At 42.8% G+C, this 18,670-nt stretch overlaps 1 pseudogene; it reads right to left on the bottom strand.

Annotated features, from left to right (window-relative positions):
• Positions 1–521: 521 nt before the first annotated feature.
• On the bottom strand, positions 522–4,392 carry LOC119295666 (annotated as a pseudogene).
• Positions 4,393–18,670: the final 14,278 nt, after the last annotated feature.

Below are 18,670 nucleotides of genomic sequence, written 5' to 3'. Positions count from 1 at the left end.
GTCTAAACGAAAGCAAAGCAACGAGTGCAGACCTTGCTCAGTTATCTTCTTTGTAATGTTATTAGAGTACCCCTTCTCTCTAAATACAAACCACATTCATCCTACATATTTTAACATATTCCTGTGTCAGGGTAGTGAGGTTTGCTGGTACCAACCAGCACCTAAGCAACTGCAATAGGGATTTCAGTAGTAAAAAAAAACTAGGAAAATAGTAAGTAAAACAGAGAAAATATCATCTTCCTGAAAAGAAAACCTAGGAAAAGATGTGGATGTCCACTCTAAATAATAAGTGGTTCTCTTGGAAGCTCCAAACGAAATCATATTACTCGAAATAGTACATACTCCCTCTGTAAAGAAATATAAGAGCGTTTAGATCACTACTTTAGACCACTACTCCATCATCTGTGCACTTGCATATCTGAAGAAAATATGGCAAATTCACTCCTACATGGCACAAAGGAAGAAAAATACATGGGAGGCCTTTGTGTATCTAGTACTTCTGTACACAGCTTCCTTGTACAGTTGAAGGGTGAAACAATATCCTGCAGCAGACACAGCAAGAGGGAACACCTACCCACCTTCTGCAGCCTCTCGTCTGTCCTACTGCAGAAGCAGTCCCTCTTCGTCTCTTTTCCTTTTGAGATAAAACAGTCCCTCTTCTTGGGTTACAAATGACTGTGACCTCACTTGCCATCTGCCTAGGTCTTCTTCCTTATGCTGATCCTTGTGCGATCACCTTAAAATGTTGCGCTGTTTGAGATCAAACCATTCAACATCCAAGGTCATGCACTGTGACTATGACCTTCAAATGTTGCGCTGTGATTGCCTCAAAATGCTTCCTACGTATTCTTGGCATATTAATCGGTCTTTGACCAGACTATTTCCCATGGTCCACCTTTGCTCCCTAACCTGAAAAATCAGAAGGGTTCGCTCAAGCCACTGACAGATTTTCTTTTCCAGAATAAGGATCATTCTTTTCATTCTAATCCAAGTCTGGAACTTGATTTCTAACAAAGCCATGATCTTAAAACAATTCCTACCAAAACAAGAGCAAGGCAATTACCTCCAGAACCCGGCAATTGCTCGCAGACCCATAAAAAGAGTAAGACCAGCCCATACACCACCGAGACCAAAGTTGGGAGCAACGACAAGGAGGAAGGCTGAGGAGACGAGCCCCGCAAAAAGCTAAAATGGCCAATATATAAACATGGTTAAGATGAAAAAGTTGGAGCTATAACCGGTAACACCAGTAGTGGGGATAGAAACAGCACCGTGGAGTATGCGGCATAGCCAAAGTCAGAAACACCGTAGTAGAGCCCATCGAACACAAACGCAATAGCATTTATCGGCTGAGTAATAGTGACAAACTGCAATAATTCCACATTCATGCAGTGAATATAAGATCATTGTGACTTGAGAACAAAGTATTGACTTCTTATAATTCTCCTTACCCAGACTCCAGACTGTGCAACATCTAGAACTGCTGGATCATCTGTAAATAGCAAGGTCAAATATCCAAACCCAAGGAACAAGGTCGCAGCAAGTGCAAGACCAGTGACGCCTCCAATCTGCAGAAAAAATAGATGCATTGTCAGCATATGATTGTTCATTAAAGCTAAGGAAGAGGAGAAACTTAACAAGCAATTGTGAGTGAATATAATATCTTCCTAACCTGCAGAACTCTGTACAAAACCAAACGGGCCTGCTTGTAGTTCCCTTTCGCATATTCACTTGCAAGTAGAGCCTGCATTAAGTTATAGATACTTCAGATACATAGGAAGGTATCGACCTAGAGATTAAATGCCTGTTCCTGTAAATGTACAGACCTGACCAGCAAGAGCCAGTGCATCATTAAGTAGAGAAATTGTTAGCCAGACTTGCAAGCTTATCTCATAGCCAGCCATTGGAACAGGCCCTTGTCTTGCGGCCAGGGATGTCGACAGCCATAATGGAAGGATTACTGCGATGGTCCTGGCAATTAGCAAAGCACCTAGAAAAACACTAAAGTTAGAGTGGCTATCATATAGGTATGTTGCAGCAACATTTAAGGGGTGCTTAATTGGGTGATTACTAAGCGGATTGGATTCATGAATATCCTCTTGTCTTTCTGTATAGACCAAAAAATTCTCACAAGGGAGCAAAAACACTATTTTTTGAAGTCTTAGCAAATGAACATGAGGTATGTTAGACAACCAGATTTCAGTAGCGGATAATGTCACCGCCAATGACATTCCATGAACACAGAACGAGTTCGTTATTCAGCTTCCATAGGAGGATGAATGCCGCCAAGTACCTGAACAGATGCAAATGAATGCAAATAGTTTACACAGTCCACAAATATTGATAATAACAGGAGGAAGCAAAAAAGGTAAAAGATCTCATAATGGCTTCAACATACTCAGAAGTTACAGTTGCCAATGCAGCGCCACTTACACCTAGACCAAGTGGGAAGATAAATATGGCATCCAGTATTGCATTTACTAGGTTGCCAGCAACTGCATGCATCATAGATCCACACACTTAGTTTCTTACTGCAATATTTCAAGTCAATAACATATGGCATCTTAACCAGGAAGCCAGATGCAACAAAAAAGGTCTTTTTGCATAATCTTACCCACAGCATACAAAGGTGTCTTTGTATCCATGAAACCACGAAATGCACCTTGTGCTGCAAGTGCTACTACGACTGGCGGAGCACCATATGCCCTTAAAGTAAGAAACTGTTCTGCTGGTGCTCGCATCGGTGAATCCTGTTGGTTTTTTAATGGCAGAAGTTATGTTTGAGCTGGAATATCACTAAGAACTAGTTACAAATGTTGTACTGTACAATAATTCCATGCTTACATAACCTTAATTCAACAAAAAAAATGAATAGACAAATAAAGCTGGTGTCGCAGACAAAATCAAGCCAGCGAATTTAGCTATTGTGCTAACTAACAGCCTAATGCCTACTGGGCTATCAACTTGGTAAGTTTTGGTGATAATGTTAGGAAAATGGTTTCCGCACTTGACAGTCAAGTTTAAGATAAGACAATATCCAAATAGTTATTTATTATAGCAAGTAGACACCCATATTTTGGTAGTACCATAAATCGTCTGTCCAAATGGCATAATATCATTCTTATCCAGTCTCATCTTCCCAGGATGAGCAAAGGCTACTTTATCTTGCTCCAAATTTAGCAGTCAAGCATGTGAGAAAACAAGAAACAGAGGTCCAAGAAATAATTTTGACATTTCAGGTATGCATTAGGAATCACAACACAAGAGAATACTCAATTCGCAACTGAATCATCCAGGTACCACACCTTAAACACTATAGATCCAAGAAATCTAGGTACAACAATAAATTAGTCTTACGTACGACAGGTATACCAACGATGTCCATTAGTGTCCCAGATCCAACGATAAGTGCCACCATTTCCATCAACCCGATTCCAGCAGCCAGAGCCAAGGATGTTGACACCGCTGGGAGAAACTTCCTTTTTTCACTCACCTGCTCTCGGGTGCTCGACACTTCATCTCCTAGGTGAAAACTAAACAGTAATCAGTGTAACACAAACAAAATTGCTGATTCTAACTAGATGAATAAAACTCCAAACTTGCTTACTTTCTCCTACGCCGCCATACTTGGCATCCACTGCTTGCTGCTCAGCAACAAAGGATGTGGTGACATTAAGCAGTGGCACATTAAACAGCTTGGACACCAGGTTGAAAACAGATATGGATACACCAACGGCAGCAAGTTCAACCGAGCCTGGCCACAGGAATTGAAGATCATGAAATTGATGTGCAAAATCTCATCAACAAAACATGAAACAGCAAGTATACACATCTGAGCTTCTGTACTGAATTCTGCACCGAAAAATATCATGAAGTAGTTTGCCATTTTCAATATATATACATGAAATTACTCAATCATTTGAGCTCACATCGGAAGGCAGGCTTGTGAAAAAGACGTGAGGAAGCCAGGTGATTTATTACCGATATGCCCGACGAAGGCGGTGTCAACGAGCGCCGTGATGGGGTCGGCGGCGAGTGCAAGCACGGCGGGCACGGCGATGCCCACGATGTCCATCCCTACCTCATCAAGCCTGAACCACTCCAGCCCCCAGCTCGCCGCGCCCGCAGACTCCTCCTCTTTTTCCTCAGGATTTAAAGCCTCCCGCGAAGTGTCCTTCTCGTCGTCCTCGACCACGCCACTGACGGCCGGCTTCCCGCGGCACTGTGCAGGGCGCCACCGGTGAGCTGCGCGGCATTGGTGAAGGTGGACGGCAGACACTGTAGAGATACGGGTGATCCTCTGAGATAACGGAGGCGGGGTAAACGCGGCGGCGACGGCCCTCATCGGCGCTGGCGAGGTCGCCGCCATGTGTGGATAAAAGCAGTGGCACGTGCGGAGCGTTCAGTGGGAAAGAGGAGATGCCGTGTTTATTGGGCCGTAATATCTCGCCCTTGGGGGGCCGTGACATGCCACCAAACCTGGCCATATGGGCCAGCCTAGCCCGTCCGGCCCGTGCTAGCCCCAAGGCCTGTCTTTGAGGATCGGCCTGAGTGTGAGTTAATAGCACTGGCCCGACACGACACATGCAATACAATTGTTCATCACTCTTGTCTCAAAAAAAAATTGTTCATCACTCGGTTTATTGCAGATTTGGAAGCTATCCGTGCCTCCAATCCTACGCGGGCTGGTACGGTGAGCACAGGTACATCAACCCAGAGGCCGAAGGCACCTCCAGCAAACTATGCCAGAATTCATGTTGATGCCGGAATGCGCGCCCGTAGAGGAGGAACAGCTGTAGCCGTATGCAGGGATCGCCGGGGCATGTTTTTGGGCAGCTCTGCCCTAGTCATTTCAGGAATTTAGGATCCAGCCACACTTAAGGCGATGGCATGTCGTGAGGCCATTGCCTCTCAATATTCAACGCTTCGTTGTGGCGTCTTATTGCAAGCAGGTGATTGGGGATATTGTCAAAGGAAACCAAGGACCCTATGGAGCCATCATCACGGAAATCATCTCTAAATCGTTACCACTCTCTTGTACCTTTACTTTTGAAAGTCGTCGGTGTAATTTCGAAGCTCACAAGTTAGCTAAATTTGCTTTGTCCTTAGCTCAGGGGCGTCATGTATGGCTTGGCCAGCCGCATGACCAAACTTGTATCCCACTCTCTATGAAGTTTGAATAAAGTGGCTTTACCCCCAAAAAAAGCTAGGCCAAAATTTCTCAAAAAAAAGCTAGGCCAAAACAGCCTTACGCTGCGTTTGGATGTCTCCATTGGTGAGCTCTGTATTGAATTGGTCTAGAATTCCAAATCAGTGAGGAAACTGAAATGGCATGAATACGAATTCGCCTGTTTGGTTGTTCACTGAATTGCCCCTTGAAATGCCTCTAAGGTTTCAATACCACATCCTGTTTGGATGACAAGCTTTGGAATTGCAAAGCTATATTACCATGAAAATTATATCTTGTGCTACATGACTCAAATATGAAATCCGTCACATGTGACTATAATTAAATGAGTATATAGCAGTAAAATAATAAATATTCTAGCAATGCATCTCCTTCGGCCATGGAGCAGAAGAGGAGCAGCAGCTCCTTTGGCCATGGAGCAGAAGAGGGCGGAGGACGGCGGGCAGGGAGGATGGCGGGGCGTGGCCGAGGAGGGCGGGGCACGGTGGCCGGGGAGGACGGCAGGGCATGCCACAAGGGAGCGGGGAGCGCCAGTCCTGCACCGCCGCCGACCACCATGGCGGGGTGTGGCTCAGTGGGGCAGAGAAGAGGAGTTGGGGAAGAGGGGAAGGACCGGGGAGGAGGGCACCTGAGCCGCTGCCAGACTCCATGGTGGTTACCGCCACCGCCGCCGCCCGCCTGCTGACTGCTAGGTCGTCGCGAGGTCGCCATCCCCTCCTTTCTTCTATTTTCTGGTTGCGGGCTTGAACGGGTATGTTTTGTGGGAGGTTGGCCATTTCAGTCCAATTCGAAGGGGTAGCCCTCCGAAACGTGCGAGGGACATTTACGTGGTAGCCAAAACAGGCCTGAATTGGTTTTTCATTTCCAATACGAATTCAGTGTCCAGCCAAACAGCTGTATTGATGTCAGATGATTACCAAATCCATTTCCTGGGCTCCAATGAAGACATCCAAACACAATGTTATAGAAATTTAAAAGACCAAAACAACCCTAAAAGGGCCCCACAATTGAAAGGGTCGTGTCGTGTCCGGCATTAAGCCCTGATCTTGAGGATTGGCCTTGTTCCATGGCGAGTTGAAGGCCGACCCAACCCTTTTATTCACGTGACGTGTCCGGTGCTTGGCCAAGAATCCATGCCCATGGGTCGGTCCGCGAGGCACGACCCATATGGCCAATTTTACATGCCACCCCCATTTTTTCCAATTGGCTCTGCTTGTGCTACGCTCTCCCGCCGGCTAACTTTTTTTAATAATACATTTTTTAATTAATTTGCATAAATATTACGCCGATATTTTTATTTTCAAAAATAATACACCATCGGCCCTCTGCAGGCCGACTGAGCCTAGTCGGCCCACCGCAGGCCGATTGGCTTCTAGTCGGCCCACAGCAGGCCGATTGGCTTCTGGTCAGCCCGCAGCAAGCCGACTGGGACTAATTGGCTTGCTGTGAACCAATTAGTCCACTCGGCTTGCTGCGGGCCGACTGGAAGCCAATCGACCTGTGGTCGGCCGACTAGATGCATGTAGCCATTTTTCTTTTTCTATTTTTGGTTTTAGTTGTTGTTTTCTATTTATTCCAGCTATCAAATGAATCTAGTTTGTGTTGACACTTTTTGCATAAATTACTAGCAATATTAACAAGCCACATATAAATTTTCATAATTTTAGGAAAGCCACATTTTTACAATTGTATTTGATAGCTCATAGATAGGGTTTAAATTTATCTATCCAATTGATTTTTTTTATTTTTATAGATGTTAAAATATCGAGGAGAATGATTTAAAAAATTTTGTGAAACAATTTGAGAATACTTTTTTGGCTTATGAAACATTTTTTGTGAAACAATGTGAGGAAAATTCTTTTTTGGCTTACGAAACAATTTGAGAATACTTTTTTGGCTTATGAAACAATTTGAGAATTTTCCTCAAATTGTTTCACAAAAAATGTTTCATATTGTTTCAAATTGTTTCATAAGCCAAAAAGAATTTCCTCAAATTGTTTCACAAAAAATGTTTAAACCACTCTCCTCAATATTTTAACATTTATAAAAATAAAAAAATCAATTTGGATAAATAAATTTAAACTCTATCTATATTCACCAGGAGCTATCAAATACAAATGTAAATATGTGGTTTTCCAAAAATTATGAAAATTTATATGTGGCTTGTTAATATTGCTAGTAATTTATGTAAAAAGTTTCAACACAAACCAGATTCATTTGATAGCTAGAATAAATAGAAAACAACAACTAAAACCAAAAACAGAAAAAGAAAAATGACCACATGCACCTAGTCGGCCCATCGCAGGCCGACTGGAGGCCAATCGGCCTGCGGTGGGCCGGCTAGGCTCAGTTGGCCTGAAGCGGGCCGATGGTGTATTATTTTTGAAAATAAAAATATCGGCGTAATATTTATGCAAATTAATTAAAATATATTATTTTTTAAAAAATAGCCTCCCGCAACTGCTTCGGTTGGTATCTGAAGATCGCCCGCGGTGGCACTGCCATGCAGCTCTTAAATAATCCGTACTGGCTTCTGTGTGTGCCTCCATTGATCATCAATCTCTTATGCAAATTCCGGTTGTTTAGTGCAATTCATCTCGTCAAACTCCTTAGATTATTTGGTGTATAACTTACAGTACCAGTCCCGCTATCTATTTTGTTGTATGCTATTTTATTTTTCTTAATTCCTTCGGCAAAGCATTTCCCTCTTCTATTGAAATCGAATAAGGGGAATAATTCTGATACACTTTTAGTTGAAAGAGTTTTCTTTGTCCTCCAAAATTAGACCATCTTTTTATTTTAATCTTTCAAATTCTATACTAAAGATAGACCGACAAAGTTGGCCTAATCTATTAGTACTAGATAACACCCTCACGATTGTCGCCTGAATGTTTTGTAATATAGTTTAATGAGATTTTGTTGTATGGAACATGCATATTTGGAGTAATAATGTGATAACTACAACTAAAAATACATATGTTTTTGTGTTTGACTATTGTATAATTTTAAAAAATATATAAATATAAATAGCGTATTAGGATGAAATTACTCATGATTTTTTAATGTCGAGGTGGAATTTTCTTTATGCATGGTAGTCTTTTCCCATGATTCATCATGAAGTGACATATGATGGGTAGATTTTGTGTCATGTTTTAGAGCTCATTTGTCACACATTTTCACGTCAAAATCCCTCGTATCATATCCATCTAGCCCTTTTCATGTCCATTTTGCACACATTCTATTTTCTGTGCATTTTTATTGAGGTTACTGAATAATATTTAGTTTTTAGTAGTTTTTACTTGGGTTTGTTGTCTTTGTAGGTGTATTGGAGCTCCCATGGACTTAGCACAATAAAACGGACCAAGTTGAGATAAAACTGTAGAAGTTGCAAGCATCAAATACGAGCCTTTCATATAAGTTGACAAAATTATGTTTCACAAGAGGCTCAAACTAAAGATCAAACATGAGGGGGTTGGGCTCGTTCATACGAATCTAATGAGTCCAAGAACATCTAAATTGAGGCGAGGCTCAATGTCAGCAAGATGATGCAAGTGTCCAGTCAATCGATGGAGATGAGTTCCACAGGATACCTCCCAATTTCTAGCGTCTTAGGCTTGGAGGGTGAGCACCGTGAAGGCCGTTTATACGTATCCAACGTATCTATAATTTATGAAGTATTTATGTTGTTATATTATCATTCTTGGATATTCTACAATCATTTTAAGCAATTTTATATCATTTTTTTGGACTAATCTATTGACCTAGTGCCCAGTGCCAGTTGCTATTTTTTGCTTGTTTTTTACATCGCAGGAAATCAATATCAAACGGAGTCCAAACACCGTGAAACTTTTTGTGGAGTTTTTATGGACCAGAAGACATCCAAAGGGCCAGAGCAGCACCCGAGGGGTGTCCCGAGGGGGGCACAACCCACCAGGGCGCGCCTGGGGGCCCAAGCATGCCCAGGTGGGTTGTGCCCACCTCGGTGGCCTCCCGCACCCCTTCTTCGCCCTATAAATTCCCAAATATTCCAAAAACCCTCGGGCAACCCTATATCAGAAGTTCCGCCGCCGCAATGCTTTGTATCCATGAAAACCAATCTAGACCCCGCTCCAGCACCCTGCCGGAGGGGGAGATCATCACCGGTGGCCATCTTCATCATCCCGGCGGCCACCACGATGTGGAGGGAGTAGTCCACCCTCGGGGCCGAGGGTTTGTACCACTAGCTATGTGTTTAATCTCTCTCTCTCTCTCGTGTTCTTGAGATGCCATGATCTTGATGTATCGCGGGCTTTGTTAATATAGTCGGATCATGTGGTGTTTTCCCCTCTCTATCTTGTTCTGAATTGAGTTTTCCCTTTGAGATTTCATTTTATCGGATTGAATACTTTTATGGATTTGAAAGCACTTGACATATGTCTTGCATATGAATACTCGTGGTGACAATGGGGTATCATATTGATTCACTTGATATGTGTTTTGGCATTCAACTCGCGGATTCCCGCGGTGACATTGGGCTAATCTACACATAGGGGTTGATGCACGTTCTTGTCTTTTGTTTCTCCGGTAGAAATCTTGGGGCACTCTTTGAGGTTCTTTGTGTTGGATTGAGTATTATGAATCTAAATTTGCTTTAGTGTTATTTTAGTATGAACTCTTGGTTAGATCAGTCGGAAAGAATAGCTTGATGTTATTTTAGTACGAACTCTAGAATAGATTGATCAGAAAGAATAGCTTTGAGGTGGTTTTGTACCCTACAAACAATTTTTTCTTATGTTCTCCGCTAGATAGGAACTTTGGAGTGATTCTTCATCGCACTTTGATGGATGGTTATATGATCCAATTATATTAGCATTGTTGAGAGTTTGCACTAGCGAAAGTACGAACCCTAGGCCTTGTTTTCAAGCATTGCATTACCGTTTGTGCTCACTTTTATCATTCGTTACCTTACTGTTTTTATTTATTCAGAATATAAAAATATATTTCTACCATCCATATTACACTTTAATTACCATCTCTTCGCCAAACTAGTGCACCTATACAATTTGCCATTGTATTGGGTGTGTTGGGGGCACAAGGGATTTCTTGTATTTGGTTGCAGGGTTGTTTGAGAGAGACCATCTTCATCCTACGCCTCCCACGGATTGATAAACATTAGGTCATCCACTTGAGGGAAAATTGCTAATGTCCTACAAAACTGTGCGCTTGGAGGCCCAACACGAGTCTACAAGAATAAAATTTCGTAGTAGACATCAGTCATTGCCTCGGTTCACTTGCTGAGAAAGATCCCACGAAAAGCTTTTGTGCATACAAGTTTGATCTATCCAAGGCCTATGACAGGGTTGACTGGGGATTCCTAGAGCAGGTGATGCAAAAGTTGAGTTTCTCTCGCGTTGGGTGGACTGGATAATGTCTTGTGTCAGATCGATGAGGTATTCTGTCAAATTAAATGAAATCCTCTTGGATTCATTTGCACCATTACGTGGGCTATGTCAAGGAGACCCTCTCTCTATGTTCTTGTTTCTTTTTATGGCTGATGGTCTATCTGGAATTCTAAAAAATAATGTCTATGTGTGTGATATTACTCCTATTAAGGTATGTAGAAGAGCTCCGAGTGTTTCCCATCTTTTGTTTGGTGATGATACTTTGCTATTCTTTGAGGCATCACGAGCTCAAGCATTAAGGATCAAATTGGCTTTGGATTTCTATAGTAACTCCACGGGACAGAGTTTGAATTTCAATAAATGTTCTATTCTTTTTGGGCATGCATGTCAGCAAGAAGTAAGAGAAGTTCTTAATGTCACTAGTATGGTCTTCGAGGAAAAATATTTGGGGCTTCCCACTCCTAATGGCCAGATGTAGAAAGGAAGGTTCCAAAATATTCAAATGAGTTTAACAAAGCGTCTTATTCAGTGGGAAGATGGCCATCTCGCTCAACCTGGTAGAGAGGCACTTATTAAGTCTGTAGCTCAAGCACTACCCACGTATATTGTGGTGTTTTTTAAGTTGCCCGTCTTGGTTGTTGACGAACTCACTAGGATGGTGAGAGGATTTTATTGGGGTTCTTTGAAAGGCAAAATAAAGGTGCACTGACGGGCTTGGGATACTTTGTTGCAGCCAAAAGATAAAGGTGGTTTGAGCTTTCGAGATTTTCGTCTTTTCAATCAAGCTTTGCTAGCAAGGTGGGCCTGGAGACTTATTTTAAAACCGTACAGTCTTTGTGCTCAAGTCCTAAAGGCTAGGTACTATTCGGAGGGTAAGTTGGAGGACACTGTTTTTACGTGCAATGCTTGTTCTTCTTGGTAGGATATTACTTATGGGCTCGAGCTTCTAAAGTAGGGCTTGGTGTGGAGAGTGGGCAATGGGAGGAGCATACATGTTTGGCACGATAACTGGATTCCGAGACCATTCTCTTACAAGCCTATCACACTACAAGGTGGATGTCGTATACGCTTTTGTGTTCGAGCTGTTAGATGGTAATGGTGCATGGAATATTGGACTGCCTCATGAGTTCTCGCCAGCGGATGTGGTGGAGATTGTCAAAATCCGTGCTTCTCCCCGGCTTGAAGATGATACTTTAGCGTGGGGTCCTGGCAAGTTTGTGACTTTCTCTTCGAAGAGTGCATACAATTTAGCTTTTGATGAAGTACACAGAGGGTCAGCTACAGGTTCTAGTTCTCAGCCAGATCGGCGCCATTCTTGCTGGAAACTTATCTGGTCGTGTGACGTTCCACCGACTGTCCGTAATGATGCTTGGAAAGTCGCAACTAATTCATTACCAACTTGACAGAAATATTTTAGTAGGGGGCTGGAAAATGATGACATGTGTCCAGTTTGTGATCATGAACCAAAGGACAATTTCACCCTTTCCTTAGATGCCCTTTGTCACATGATTTGTGGAGAACCATGTCCTTTGTATGGACTTTGCCGGAGGTTGATTCAGTTCAGAACACAGGGAAGGAGTGGTTATTGTGTGCCCTTGCTCCTCTTTCAGATGTAGAACACAGTATGGTACTAATGACCATATGGCGTGTCTAGTTTATCCGCAATGAGGTGGTCCACAATAAGCCATCGCCATTAATGGAAGCATCAAAGAGGTTTCTAGTTAGCTACCTTGATTCACTGATTGGTCTGAAGATAGATCTTACTACATATCAGAACAAAAGGAAGCAAATAATGAAATATGATAGAGCACTATAGGCAACACATGTGATAATGCCTAGAGTGGTTGCTCAACGGACTCCCCCCTGTCATGGCTGGGTGAAATTAAACTCAGATGGATCCTTTGGTCATGGAAGCTCAGCTGGTGCATGTATGGTGCTTAGAGAGGTTGATGGAACCATTGTTTATTTTCCTATCGCGATGCTCTTGAAGCAAAACTATGTGATTGCGTGGAGGGATTGTCTCTTGCCCTTCAAAGAAGTGATCAATCTATTATGATCGAGATGGATTCTATTATTGCAGTCAAGCTTGTCCAGGCAAAGGAGGCTGATAGATTGATTTACTCATATCTTATTAAAGAGATTAGACATCAAATTTCTCTTCGTGATTCTTATATTACTCATATAAATCATACCCAAAATAGTGTTGGCGATAGCTTAGCTAATTTTGCTTGGACTGAAGGAAGAGCCATGACATGGCTGGGTTATAGTCCTGATTTTATTTTAGAGCTAAATGCTATTAATTGTAAGGACTTGAATAGTTGAGTAATACAAGTGCTCACCCGCAAAAAAAAGGTGTGTGGGTGGGTGGGTGGGGGGGGGATTCAGGGAAAGAGAGGAGCCACCGATGGTGGCAACCATTTAGGATACGCCATACGGCAGGGAGATTGGTTCGCTCGGGTAAGAGGCCGTCCGATCCAAGAGGGATAAAAAAACCTATTTGACACATATGGAATGAAGAAAAATCGAAACAGAGAAGATAGGAAAAGGATCATAAAATGAGAAAATTCTAAAGACAAGGAAGTGAGATTACACTTTCCTGTTTAATATTAAGATAACTAATAATTTTTCCGTCTGAAATCAATTGTCGTCCAAATGTATGTGAGTATTTCGTTGGTTAGTAATCAAATTTTGTACTCCCTCTATTTCACATGCGCTTGCGTTTTAAGTTTGACACGAATGACCGACTGCGGGGAGCAAAAACTATATATACCAAATACGAATTCAGCCATAAATATGTGAAGACAAAAGAAAGTGAGATGATTCAGATACACGTATCCACGTGTAATCCACCCACATATCCTACGAGGAGTTAATTACACGATAGTATCACAATTGGGGCGGTGGTGGCGAATTGGTACCACTTTTGAAAAAATTTACGTGTCAGTACCACGTTTGGGCCGAACCGTTGCAAATCGGGCTAAACTTCGTATTTGTACGTATTGACGATGGAACTGACCGTCTGGGCCTGCGCGTCAGATGCCACGCTGGCGAATCGGCATGCGCCCGCTCGCTCGATAGGTGCGGTCCGGCTCGAACTGGACCGGCCGTGCTCCCCTCTGTTCCTCCTCGCCGTCTCTGTTCGTCGATGAACCCTAGCTCCCTCGCTCGTACGGCGATGGCGGCGGCGCCCCCGGGCGGTGGTGGCGGCGACGGCGATGGCGGCAGCGCAAACCTTCCCCTCTTCGGCATCGGCGCGACAGGAGGAATCGAGGGGAGATCTCCGATCAAGGGCGGCGACGGCTACTCGAGCTCTGAGTACTCCAGTGACGATGATGAGTTCATGGAGCCCGCACTGTCCATGGAGTAGCAGGTACGGTTGACAAAGCAATGGGTGGCAAACCCTAGCAATAGCCACGAGCTGACCCACGGGCTCGGCGGCGTCCGGTAAGTTTCTGTCTTTTTTTCTTCTCATTTATTTTCTAATTAGGGTTATAGTGTACTGATTAGGCAAATTGCATGTGATTTGTAGTTTATATGAAGACATATGGAATGTTAGGATCCATTTTGACAATAATGATCTGTTAGAGAGGAAATTAAGCTGTTCAGATGTGACATATCTGAATATGGTTGCATTGATGGAAACACAAGACTTTAGTATTGATGATTCACCGATGTTTTACATGGAGACCCAGGAGAGTAGGGCTTGGAATTGGTTTATAGTAATGTTAAACTACAGTTGATCAAGAGGCAGAATGAGGAGAGTTTGGTGCTTAATTTGCTATTTAGGGCTTGTCCACCAGCTGTTAGTGTACCACAGAAGGGTTTTGTACAGAAGCAAAATTTAGATATAAATGAATATTCTGAGCCTGTTGTTTTTGATCTTGCTGATCCTCCTGTTTATGCTGTTGATCAGCAAGGTGTTGCTTATGAAGGTCAGAGTAGTTGTTCTATTGTAGCTGTAGGCCCTGCTGTTTTAACACAAGAGAGCAGGAGTGTTCTAAATCCCAAGTTAAAAGAAGTTGTGGAAGAAGAACAAGTTGGCTATGATGGTAGTTATGCATGTTCATCTAAAGGATCTGAAGGACAATATGATAGTGACATGGGGGATTTAAGGCCTAACTATAATGAGGAAATGCATGATGTTGAAGACATGGAGATGGAAGAGGGAAATAGACAGAGACAGGAAGAAGTACAAGAGCAACATGAGGAAGAAACATAGGATGAAGAATCAGAAGAAGAATTAGAGGAGGAAGAACAAGTGCATTATGAGGGTGACACATAGGTAGAGGAATTATTTGAGTTGGAGGATGATGACCCTATTGTTCCAGAAGAGGAGGAAAAAATATCTGTGCCAGCAAATAAGAAGCAGAAGTTGCAAGTAAGGAGGGGACCAACAACAAGGTCACATTCTAGTGTTTTAGAAGAAGTGCAACCTGATTGGAAACCATCATCAGATGAAGAAGATAATAGTTTATTAAAGGACAGTGAAGATGATGGGTTTGAGCCACTAGCATTTGTGCTACCTCAAAGAAGGAAGAGTAGGGCAAAGAAGAGGCCAGCTAGAGTATGGTACAATGAGGATTTGGAGCAACCACACCAACAACTAAAACTGCATATGTGCTTCATAGATCAACATCAATTCAGAGATGCTCTGTTGAGCTTGCACATCACTCAGTGCAGAGACTTCAAGTATCACAGGAACTCAGATCAAAGGATCATTGTGCATGGCAAGAATGAGCATTGCAAGTTCTGCATTGTGGCAGTTGTTATAAAAGGGGAAAACACTTTTGTAATTAAGAAGATGAGGATACAACACACCTGCCCTAGTTCTATTGAAACAAGCAGGGTAAGTGCAAAGTGGTTTGCAAAGCAATATGAGCCACTATTCATATCTGATGTTAGTACTAGCATACATACACTTATTGATGCCTGCATGGAAAAGTATGGTGTGGATGTGCCCAAGGCTATGGCATATAGGGCAAAAAACTTAGCTGTTGAGGCTGTGTTGGGAGATCATACGAAGCAATACCCAAGGCTGAGAGACTATGCTTAGACTGTGATGGACACAAACCCTGGGAGTAGAGTTATAGTCACCACTGTAACTCCAAAAGCCACTGAAAAAATCCCACATCCAGGACCAAGATTCCATGCCATGTTTTACTGCATCAATGGAGCAAGGGAGGGATTTCTACAGGATTGTAGACCATTCATTGGTTAGTTCATTTTAGCTTTTACACTACTTTGATGTTGTTAGTTTCAATAGGTTGCACATATAAATGCATTTGAGATGTTATGTTTACTTCCTATTTTAGGTATTGATGGATGTTTTATCAAGCTGACCACTGGTGCACAAATCCTTGCTGCCACTGGTAGAGATGGCAATAAGAACATATACCCACTGGCATTTGGCATTGTTGGACAAGAGGACAAAGCAAACTGGTGCTGGTTTCTACACCAACTGAAGATTTGTCTTGGAGGAGAAGTTGGACAGTATGGTCCATATACTATAATGTCAGACAGACAGAAGGTATGTTTATCCACCTTGCATTGCCTGCTACATATGTGTTTACATGTGTATTAGACAGTAGCTTACCTGTTTAAATTGTGTGCACCAGGGGCTATTGTATGCAGTGAATAGAGTTTTTCCTAACAGTCATCAAAGATTCTGCTTAAGACACATATATGCAAACTTCCAAAATGCTGGCTTTAGGAGGAGGACCTTAAGAAGTGCATGGATTATGCCAATTATGCATATAATGAACACAAATTTAATAAAGCAATGGATGATCTCAAAGCTGAGAGTGTGGAAGCTTGGCAGTGGCTTAGTGCAATACCTAAGAAAACATGGGCTAGGCATGCATTTGACACAAATAGCAAGACTGACTTGGTTGTCAACAATTTGTCAAAGGTGTTTAACAAGTACATCCTAGATCATAGGAAAAAACCAATAAGAACTATGTGTGATGGCATAAAGGATAAGCAGATGGTTAGGTGGCACAGGAATAGAGAGAGTGGAAGGGAAGCTAGATGGGAGATCACACCACATTACAGTGAGAAGTTGGAGATTGAAAAGGAAAGGGCCAGGTACTGCAAACCCATTCAAGCAGGTGTTAACTTGTGGCAAGTAACTAGTGGTGAGCAAACACATGCTGTCAATTTGGAACTTGAAACCTGTGGTTGCAGAAAGTGGGACCTCAGTGGCATCCCATGTAACCATGCCATCTCAGCAATCAATAAGGCAAAAAGGTTTCCAGAGGACTTTGTAAGAAATTTTTTCAAGAAACCATATTACTTGGCAGCATATGAACCAATGATATATCATGTCCCTGGTGAGCATGACTGGACAAAGACCCCAGGTCCAGACATAGAACCACCAGCATTTAAAGTGAAGAAAGGAAGAAGGAAAGAAAAGAGAATAAAGGGAAAATTTGAAGTTCCAAAGCCAAAGTCCACCTCAAGAATGGGGACAATAACTTGTAGCAATTGTGGATTACAAGGGCATAAATACACAAGCTGCCTTAAACAGTTGAAACCTGAGTTGGCCTTAAGAAAGAACAAACATGTGGTAAGCCCCTTTGTACTAGTTCTTCATTTTGATGTTTCTGTAAATTACCTTTCTTGCTTGTAGTATTATTAATTGTGTTTCCTTTGAATTGTTTTCCAAGCCTGCTGGAAGGAATTCACAAGCAAGAGGTGTTGCTCCTACAGCTCCTACAACAACACCTAGAGCCGCTTCAGCAACAACTAGATCTCCTGCACCAACAACTAGGGCTCCTGCACCAACACCTACAACTCCTGCACCAAGAGCTGCTCCAGCTGGAGGAAGAACTGGAAGTGCTGCTGGTAGAGGTGATGGAAGTGGTGCTGGTAGAGGTGCAGGAAGAGGATCTGGAAGAGCATCTTCTAGTGCTCAATCTTCAGCTGGGAGAGGTGCAAATTCTTCAAGGCCTTTCTCTACCCCAAGGCAGTATGGTGCCTCAACTTCTAGTGCTCCTCCACCAACTGATTGCACACACACTGGATGGATGGCCTAGTTCAATGCTAGTAGAGGTGGCAGAAGGTGATGCAAACTTCTGGTGATGCTACAATGTGCACATGCTACAATGTGGCATGTTATCTTTTGGTTTGATGCCACTACAATGTCTTGTGTTCCTGCTACAATGTGCTTTATTTTGGTTTGATGCCACTGTAGTAACTTGTGTTGCTGCTACAATGTGCTTTATTTTGGTTTGATGCCACTGCAGCAATTGTTGCTGATGATACATTGTGCTTTATTTTGCTTTGATGACATAACAGCAACTTGTGATCATGCTACAATGATGTACTATTTAGAGTTTGATGCCACTACAATGTGTTTTCTTTTGGGTTTGATGCCACTAAAGCAACTTCTGCTGATGCCAATGGATATCTTGATGGTTCTGTTGGGGATAACTTGATGGTTCATAGATTGATGCCACTTGGGTGGATAACTTGATGGTTTTTGTTCATACTTGAAAGATCGAGGATGTCGCCTAGAGGGGGGGGTGAATAGGCGCTTTAAAATAATTACGGTTTAGGCTTGAACAAATGCGGAATAAACCTAGCGGTTAATTTGTCAAGCACAAAACCTACAACAACTAGGCTCACCTATGTGCACCAACAACTTATGCTAAGCAAGATAAGCAACTATGTGATAGCAAGATATATGACAAAGAATAATATGGCTATCACAAAGTAAAGTGCATAAGTAAAGGGGCTCGGGTAAGAGATAACCGAGGCACGCGGAGACGATGATGTATCCCGAAGTTCACACCCTTGCGGATGCTAATCTCCGTTTGGAGCAGTGTGGAGGCACAATGCTCCCCAAGAAGCTTCCACCGAAAGATGGGGATCCTGTCTCTCCACAAGGGTTTCCTTTCTATCGAACCGGCCTTGGCGAGTCACTTTAATTCCACTGGAGGGTTGTAGCTAGACCAATTCTCTACATTGTTATTATTGTCCTCCCGACCGATCGACTAGGGCCACCGTAATCTCCTCACGCCCTCGCACAATGCAAGATGTCGTGATTCCACTAAGGGACCCTTGAGGGCGGTCACCGAACCCGTACAAATGGCGACCCTTG

Source organism: Triticum dicoccoides, chromosome 4B (genome assembly GCF_002162155.2).
Source record: "Triticum dicoccoides isolate Atlit2015 ecotype Zavitan chromosome 4B, WEW_v2.0, whole genome shotgun sequence".
NCBI lineage: Eukaryota > Viridiplantae > Streptophyta > Magnoliopsida > Poales > Poaceae > Triticum > Triticum dicoccoides.
Note: the sequence above shows the minus strand (reverse complement) of the source record. Positions and strands in the feature narration are given on the sequence as shown.